Genomic DNA, 9,639 nt, shown 5'->3' with positions numbered 1-9,639 from the left:
TCACAGGTGGTTCTGAGCCTCCCAATGTGGTGCTGGCAACCAAACTCAGGTCTTCTGGAAGAGCAACACACTACATTCTTAAGCACTGAGCCATCTCTCCAGACCCCAGCATTTTTTATTGGTGGCCAGTGTATGTGTGGCACACACCACCACACAGCTGTGGAGATCCAAGGGTATCTAGTGGGGTCAGTTCTCCTCTTCCACCTGTGCATGGGCTCTGGGGATCGAACTCAGGCTGTGAGACTTGTGTGCCAGGAATCTTCATCTGCTCATCCATCCAACCTGCTCTTCTTCTTTTTAAAGTAATATTTTTATGAAATCTTTGAGAATTTCACAGAATTTGTTTGATCATATCCCCCCCCAGCTTCTCCCAGATCCACCTCCCACCTCCCTGTGCACCCATCTCCACGCTCTCTCTCTTTTTAAAGTCACCAAGTCCCATTTGTGTCCTCCAAATCTCGGATGTGTGTTCTTCCACCTACCATGGTTCACACCCTCAGAGAAAGCTGACTGCCCCCTCCCCCTTGAAAGTTACCCCCACCTGTTGTGCCTTCCTATCCCTCCCCTCTGTGGGAATTCTAACTGAAACAGAAATTCAGAGATAACATCCACAAAAGAGATAAAGCATGTGATGTTTGCCTTTCTGAGACCAGGTTAGCTCACTTGGGATGATTGTTTACAGCTCCATCCATTTACCTGAAATGTTTTTGTTTTTGAGGCATTGTCTCAACTATCAAAGGCTGATCTACAACTCCCTATGTATCCACGAAGGACTTTGAACTTCTGATCCACCTGCCTGCACTTTGTAAGAGACACTAAACCCAATTTATGCAGTGCTTGGAATAGAACCCAGGGTTTCATTCATATTGGTAAGCACTCTACCAACTGATCTATACCCCCAATACTTTAGAAATTACAATGCTACTATTATTTTAATGTGAGGGATATATATCCATATGTATCCATATCTGTGCATGTGTGTGTGTGTGTGTGTGTGTGTGTGTGTGTGTGTGTGTGTGTGTTTTATTGTACACAGGGTCTCATTTATCCCAGGCTAGCCTCAACTCTCACTATATAGCCAGCACTGGTCTTGAACCTGGTCTGACAGCCCCTACTTCCCCAGTGCAAGGAATATAAATGTGCTCCATCACCAGGTTTACACAGTTCTAAGGATCCCCTAAGGGTTCATGAATGCTAAGCAAACACTCTGTCAACTGAGCTATATCCCTGGTCCCCAGTGCAGTGTCTAGGTTAGGATTCCTAAGGTTAAGATAAGGCTTTCTCAAAGTGATGTTCTTCTCTCTATGAAAAGGGGTCATAATGAAAAAGCCTTGAGTCAGACCATGACATGATGGATAAAGCAGAGTGGCATACCTATACAGAAAAGCCTGGGGGGCTGGAGAGATGGCTCAGAGGTTAAAAGCACTGGCTGCTCTTCCAGAAGTCCTGAGTTCAATTTCCAGCAACCACATGGTGGCTCACAACCATCTGTAATGAGATCTGGTGCCCTCTTCTGGCATGCAGGCATATATGCAGACAAAACACTGTATATATAATAAATAAATAAATCTAGAAAGAAACAAACAAAAGAAAGAAAGGAAGGAAGGAAGGAAATAAGGGAGAAAGAAAGAAAGAAAGAAAGAAAGAAAGAAAGAAAGAAGGAAGGAAGGAAGGAAGGAAGGAAAGAAAGAAAGAAAGAAAGAAAGAAAGAAAGAAAGAAAGAAAGAAAGAAAGAAAGAAAGAAAAAGAGAAGGAGGGAGAGAAAGAGGGAGGGAGGGAAGAAGGGAGAGAAATGTATATTTGAGACAGAGAATCAAAATGGCAGTGGCTGAGGCAGAATTCACCACGGCAATTTTCCCACAGTTGTGTCGCTGTCCACAGAGGCAGAGAAATATCAGACTAATGCAGCGAGAGAAGAGAAATTTCTGGAACAGTAGGCACAGAGGGTGGAGGTCACGATATGGAAAGGTCTGAAAACAGTATCTCTGTAACTTCAGGGACTTGAATAGTCACATGAGCCTAAATGGGGAATGGGGCCGTCATCAAGAGCTATCTCTCTATGTAACTTCTGAGAACATCAGTCCTAAGCCTAAATATTCTATTCCGGACTATGTTTAGTATTGACCCTTTATACCAAACAGCTCCACCCACTAAAACACAATGACAGGAAACTTCATCTCTTACGAATTTATTATTTGTGCACTGTATGCCCTCCACACCCACAGTGGACACTAAAGTGAAGAACCCCATGTCCTGACCCCGGAGCCCGCAGCACAGCCTCCTGAGGCAGTAAGGAGGATGCTCAGTATTCGTCAGGCAGTCTTGCAGGTCTGTAGTGATTGGGGTCCTTGCCACTGAGGCCCCATCTGTTGGCTTCCTGGTCAGCCATGGTATCTCATGTCCACGGCCCATGAGACTCTGAAAGCCCTCTCTTGCATCACTAGGAGAAGCAGACATGGAGGAGATCTATCACCAAGTTTCATGGCCACAGTCGACACCCCCAGTTCTCTCATTTGCATGGAATGGCTTTAGGAGGAAACTAGGAAGGGCCAGGAAAGAGGGCCTGAAACAGTGACCCTGCCAAGCCCAGCAATGCTTAGGCCAGTCTGGCCACCCTACACTGAATGACCATCACCAGACAGGCAGGGATGAATCACTCCCTGTCTGCATTTGGAAACAGGCCTACCCAGCATGAGCTGAGTGCTGGCTCTGCCCACAGCCCAGGATCCACACTGAGCATGAATGGAGGAAGTAACTGCATGAGCAGGAGGGGGAGGGGCCACAGATTGGCATGACCTTCTCTGGGGCTCATCTGCCCCTGGTCTCCTAGCACAGTCAATACCTTTTAACCAGGCCCAGTGTCCCAACGGTCTATGTTTACCTGATGACTTCAGCAACCCAGTCTCTCCCAGGACCCCTTTGGGCTGCATCATAGTTCCCTCTAGCATGGAAGTATTTGTCTGAATCTTTCCAGTTGGCCTCCTTCATGTCAGAGTAGGCTTGTCACATGTCCCCAGCCCCTGGGTGGGAAAGACAACATGAGAGGAAGACAGAGATGGAAAAACTCATGGCTTGAGCCTGTGGTCAGAGCAGCCTGAGACATGGTGGAGAAGAACATTTTCTAACCCTAGTTGGTCTCTCCAGGTTACTATTGAGAGTTCTTAGAAGGTGCTCCTGTGAGAGCTGGTGCCGCACCCACCCGCCATGGGAGAGATGGCCCCACCTCTCACCACAGGCCAGGGAGAGCTGGCTCAGATGGTATGGCTTAGGCAGACTGGCTCTGTCCGTCCCCTGAGGGTGTGGTCCCAGTGGCCCAGACTGACCAGCTCATCTACCATCCAGACCCACCTGCCGGGCCTTGGGTTGGCCCACCCTAGTAGCTGCCCCATCTATGACCTGCTAGAGAGCACAAGGGCACTGGACCTTCAGAACAATGACTGCAGGATCTCCATGACTCGGGGCAACAACAGGATGACCAAGAGGAGTTTCAGTGGGGGCCCAGGGTTGATGGTGTACCAGATCAGAAGCCTTGAACCAGACCAATGACTCATTACAATGAATATTTGGTGGGTGGGGCTGACTGGACAAAAGGGGCATACTTCGTGACACACTGCAGCTCCTGATACCACTAGGATGAAGGAGGACGTGTTGAAAGACGGAGGAGTGAGGTGAGTTTTTTTTGTTTTGCTTTGTTTTGAATTAATTTTGGGGGAGCATACTGCAGGGGTAATGGTGGGTATGGAGGGACTGGGAGGTGAGAGAGATTGGGGGGCACGATGTGAAATTTCCAAAGAATCGATAAAGAAATGTTTTTAAAAACTAATGAATTAAAAATCCTTAAAAACAAGATGGTCCACCTGTGATGTGTTAGTGTGAGAAACACTGTGCACGTGTGAGCTGCCTCTTTTTACACAATGGGAATGTGGAACAGAAAGACGGGAGCTATCATCACAGAACAGAATTTCTCAGCCTTGGCCCTATTGCTGTGTTGGGCCCCTCGTTTCCAGGGCTGATCTGAGCACTGAATATGTTTCCAGCATCCGTCCCTCCTACCAACAGCACAATCCCCTAGTAGTCGTCTAACGTATCTCCCGAAATTGAAAATGTCCCAAGCCACTGTCACATTAACCTTAATCCACAATGAGTGTTCAAGAATGAATTTGAGTTTCTGAGGGACTTCCAAATGCGGAAGACACAGGAAAGAGGGAGAAAGGCTGAACATGGGGAGCACTTCTGTACTGATTTCTAAGCAATCCATCTCGACAGTGTGCAGCACATCACTGTAAACAGGCATTTCTAGTCCTTCTAAACAGACCGTGCAGTGGGGTGGATGCTTGAGGAGGCACTAGAGACACAGTCCTCAGTGGTGGCTGTAGGTTCAATCGCATAGGGATTTGCTGAAACCTGCCATGACAGCCACACCCAAGATCAATTCCTGAGACTCTGGGATTAAGAGGACACAGGCTTAGGTAGTATTGAAGCCTATGGGGGATTTCACAGGCACCTAACAAGTTCACATGGGAGACAGCAAGCAGACACATCAACCAGGCTAAACTGGTCTCAGGCTCAGCCAAGTTCAAACACAGCTCTGCCACCTACTGTGTTCAGACCACCAATCTGAGATTTGTATTTGTATGGCACCCCAAAAAAACTAGGAAGTTACATCCTGATGCAGTGGGCAAAAGTTCCGAAATGGTTGGCTGAACCCCACAAGCCACACTTCATGCATCAGCCTTACCTCGGTAAGCCTCACCAGTAAATGAAAACTAACTGCTGACTCCCAGGGTCAGGGAGCAGAAAATTAGGCCAGTGAGAAGCTTCATCCTGTGGAAATCAAAAGAGAATCTAGGAGTCACATGCAAATTTGTACCTCCCACTTAAACATCTGTAATCCAGGAAGAGTCTAGTTGTCCATTCCCACTGCAACTCACTAGAATCCCAGTGGGACGCCTAAGTGACCTTGCAACAGGACCTTCTTCAAAATCACAAACCTTCAGTTATGATCCCATCAGCCCTGAACCAAGTCTGTCTGGGAGGACAGCAAAACAGCACTGATGGAGGAAGAGAGATATCGAGAGCAGATTGTCTCCCTCTACAGGAACCCACAATTCACTGAGAGGCATTTCCCACATGCCCCTGCAGCATAGCACAGACTTCACACCGTATATACTTAGAACACAAAGGTTAGTTTAAAAGGAAATCACACTCTGGGATAGAGGAGCAGAAGTGTTTGTGTAGGTCAGTCCATGGAGTCATCTCTCACCTGAGTCCTGGAGAGTAGGTGATAGTCTGTGTCTGTCAGGGAGAGGATGCTGGTATTTATGTTGAGACTCCCCATTGAGGCCAATGGCATGTGTGCCTGGCTGGGTTCCTGGAGAAAGTCCCACCATGTCATTTCCCATGAAAGACTACAAAGGAATCTCCCTGGACTCCAGGATACTCTTTATTCACAGGTCAGCTTAACCAGAGGAGACAGGACAGTTTTGATTTTTTTGATTGGCTGTTGGGTTGGGAAGGGTTCGCTGGGGTAAGGAGGTTCCTTAAGGTGTGCAGAGACAGGTGTCATCTATCCAGGATCTAGCTTTCCTTGCTGTTGGCCTATGGGGAACTTTGGTAGGTAGAGTCAGATGTCTTGAATCTCTGCTCCCTAACAATGTTCCTGTCTGTGATGGGGTGGGGACAATTTTTCTAATGTTTGATTCAAGATGTCAAGATTCCTATGAGTACATTTGAATGGGTGAGGGTGCTGATTCAGAACTGCAGGGAGAGGTTTTGATAGAACCAGTCTACAGCAGCAGTCAATGCTGTTGGTCCAGCACAGAGAGCTTTGGATGGACCATAAATCATGCTCTGGCAGAACACTGGGAAACCTGCCTGAAGAGCACCAAGGACTGTCAGTGATGCTGGCAGGGTTAGCATGGTAAGGTGGACTAGTGAGATCTTGTTAGCAGAGGGAAGATCCTGGGAGGCTGGTTCTGGTCACTGAATGAAGGCTGTGCACTGAAAGCCAATCCAAGTGAGGGAGCCTAGGAATGGAATATTCAGAACTCTAGACAGAGGCAGCAGCCTCCCCTCTTCGCTAGTTGGGGGCTCTGTGGAGTGGCTGATACCCAGAAGCCAGGATGACACTCTCTCCTAAAGACCAAGTAGACTGTAAGGTGAATCATGGGGATGTCTTGCTGGGTTTTCCCAACAGGCTTCAATCTATTGAGAAAAGAGGAAGAAGAGAGATGAGAGAGAGGGAGGAAGAGGGAGAGAGGGAGAGGAAGAGAGAGATAGAAAGGGAGGGAGACAGAGAAGGAGAGAGAAAGGGAGAGACAGAGGGAGAGACAGAGAGAGAGGGGGAGGGAATGGAGGGTCAAGAGTGAAAAAAAACTAAAAAGTCTGACTAGTAGGGATAGATATGTCTATAATATATTTTTGAGACATTCTCATAAAAAGTGCTTATAAACAAGATTTTCTTTTTAGAGATAACATACAGCACGCAAAAGTGAATGTGGGGCTAGGAATGTGGCTCATTGGTATAGTACTTGCTCGCATGTGTGAAGTCCTGAGTAGTTTGAAACAATGCAATATAAACAAAACGAAAGCACACACATTAGGAATTGCAGACTAATTCTGAACTTGGAAAACCTTAAATACAGGACAGAGGGTTCGAGTTTCACTCGAAGGAATGGGATCCATGTATCAGAGAGCCACAGTCAGCCCATTCCTTCTGTCATGAGCAGGACCCCTTCTGGGAAGAATGCTGTTACACAGGAAGAAGAAACCATCTATGTCCAAATCCATTTCTCTGAAAGAGCCTGCAGAGAGTCTACAGAGAGCCTAAGAGTCTGTAAGAGTCATTCAAGGACCAGCACCCAGAACATAGCAGCCCTCAGCCAGCACTCTGCCTACTCCAGCTCTACCTCAGAACTCCCTAAGAAGACTTTCTGGAAATTGGCCCATCCATTATAAAAATGAATGGTGGCTTACAGGAATTCTAGGGTGGGTGGCTTAGTTTGGAAAAGGGCCATGGGTCACAGCAATCCAGCTTCAGGCAACAAAAACCTGGACATTGTCCCTTTGGTACCCTGCCATGCTTCTCCGTATGTGAAAGCCCTGTTACAAAACACCAGAGGATCTGTCCAGGAGAGGCCTTGAACCTGAGTTCCCATCATAGATCTTAAAATCCAGCACTTTGGGCTTGGAAACAACATGGTCCGGAGGAGAAGAGTTACCTTGGGTTCCAGGACCTAGAGTGACTTCAGCTATGCCCCATAGTGAAACTGCGAGACCCTCAAAGTCCTGGTGTAGAGGGGATAGTGTCTAAGAAAAAGTGTAGGATGGAGTGGCCCCAGTGATGTTCAGTAGCATTTCTGCTGTTTTCACAGCCAAGAAAGTGTGCATCCAGGGGTCCACGCCTCTGTACTCCTGGGCCTTCTGAATTTGCACCAGTGCATGCACTGCTACATGCATGCACTGCTTAAAGACCCGGATGTGCTCTGAGAGATGCAGAATCTTACTCTTCTATTGCCAAGACAAAAATACCATAACTTAGAAACTTACAAAAGAATGGTTTTGTACTTATGGTTTCAGAGGAATAAGAATCCATCATGGCGGGGAGACATGGCAGGAAGTTCAAAGGCAGGCAGGAAGCAGAGAGTAAACAGCAAATGAGATATAAAAACTCAAAACCCACCCCCAGTGACACACTTTCTATAGTAAGGCTCCAACTCTCAAAGGACCCACAATTGTCTTAACAGCTCTACCATCTTGGTTACTTATGGAGGGCATAGCTCCTCAATATCACAATATGGCAGAAGGCACCCAGGTCATCGTGTGAACATGCACCTGCACACAGCTAGACAATACAGGCTAATTCACCCATGTTGTCTCCAATATGACAAAGAAAGAGTGAGTATCAGGTGCATGAGGCTGTTGCTGCACAACAGGGAACACTCTTGTACACTAACGTGGTTAACCAAAAGAAGTGCGTTGGAGTAAGTACAAACCAGGAATGGAGAGATTCTTTACCACCATCAAAGCCTGTATAGAATTCTGTGTGCTGCGGTTTCATGTGAATGGCAGCACAGTAGTTTTCCATACAGCAGTGCCATCCACATGTGAGCAGTACCCTGGTATATGGCGATCCCAAGGCTATGGTGTCAGCAACAGGAGTTCTTCTGCTCCATTATACTTTCATGGGTGTCAGTGACTAAGGTGTTGGGTTTTATCCCATGGCTGTTTAATCACAGGACAAGTATTCACTGGTCTTTTATTTAACAGTCACTGAAGTAGATGTTGGACAGACAGTGGAGGCCAAGTCCAGGCTATGATTTCATGAATGTGAGACTTATAATGAGGGGATGGTGATGTTTGCTTAAGACAACTCTCCTAGGTATTTAATAACAAAATGGGTAATAAATAGAAAAATATATGAAGGAGTGTATATATAAAAGTTCAGTTAAGGAACTATTAAAGCAGAGGATACATACAGCCTAAGATTGCTATCTCACATGAAGAAAAAACAAGAAATAAAATAATTCAGAGCAGGGGCTTAGCAGTCAAGTCCACTGTCCATTTCCTTCCCCCTTCTTGGCAGCAGGCAGCCCATTACAGCCATGAGGGACAGAGGGAAGGGTGTCCCTCTTGAGCCTCTTCTCACAAGTCAGTCACACGTGTGCTGTTCTAAAGGACGTGGTGAAGGGAATAGACTCCTAGCTCTGTTGAGATGTGTCCCTTCCAAAGCTGGCACCCACAGTGAAGGGTAAATCCTTTGACCTGGTGAGTGAGAAGTACCCAGGAGCATCAGAAGGAACCAGCAGGCCCTGTGTGCACAACTCTGCACTTCTCTCTTCTCCACAGTCTTCCTGCCTTCTGCGGCCTGCTGAGCTTTATGTGATGGAAAGAATCAGGGCAAAGGACACCACAGAGAGAGGGAAGATTCAGTCTCCACCCTACTGTCTGCAACAGTGACTGGAATCTGGAGTCCACCTGCAGTGTGGGCCAGCAGATAACTGCGTCCTATAAACAAATTGCTGGTACTCTCCTCTGAAAACATTTGTGAAAGGGATAGTGCGTTACAGAGTGCTCAAACCAAATTGTTCTATGAAACCATAAAAATTGGTTCAAATAAAAACTCACTTCTAGACATATTTTTTTGGGGTTCTTTCAAGACAGAGTTTCTCTGTGTAGCCTTGGCTGTCCTGGAACTTGCACTGTAGAACACCACCAGTGCCAGGCTACAGATACAATTTATCAAGTCATTTTTGAAGCTTTGTTAAAAGTCAAAGGATCAAGAATAACTCCATCCTATGCATCCGAACTAAACGTTCTGTACCTGGAGCCAGGCACCCACCTAGGCTGGAGAAATGGCTCAGCAGTGAAGAGCACTGGCTGCTGTTCCGAGGATTTGGGTTCAGTTAGCAGCACTCAGATGGTGGGTCACAACCATCTCTCCCTCCAGTTCCAGGGCATCTGACATCCTCTTCTGGCCCAGAAGCACTAGGCATTCATGTGGCACACATAGATGAATGAGGCATGTTTTTACTTTTGGAATTTATCATGCATAGTTGTTGTATCATTGAGAGAAGATGGAATTAGCCCCTCCCTCTCTGTGTTATGGTGGATTGTACACAAAACATTCATCAGTGAGTT

At 46.7% G+C, this 9,639-nt stretch overlaps 1 pseudogene; it reads right to left on the bottom strand.

Moving 5' to 3' along the window:
• Positions 1-2,172: 2,172 nt before the first annotated feature.
• LOC128094858 (serum amyloid A-5 protein-like) lies at positions 2,173-4,823 on the bottom strand (annotated as a pseudogene).
• Positions 4,824-9,639: the final 4,816 nt, after the last annotated feature.

This window comes from Peromyscus californicus, unplaced genomic scaffold (assembly GCF_007827085.1).
Source record: "Peromyscus californicus insignis strain IS unplaced genomic scaffold, ASM782708v3 Scaffold_4__1_contigs__length_199733344, whole genome shotgun sequence".
NCBI lineage: Eukaryota > Metazoa > Chordata > Mammalia > Rodentia > Cricetidae > Peromyscus > Peromyscus californicus.
Note: the sequence above shows the minus strand (reverse complement) of the source record. Positions and strands in the feature narration are given on the sequence as shown.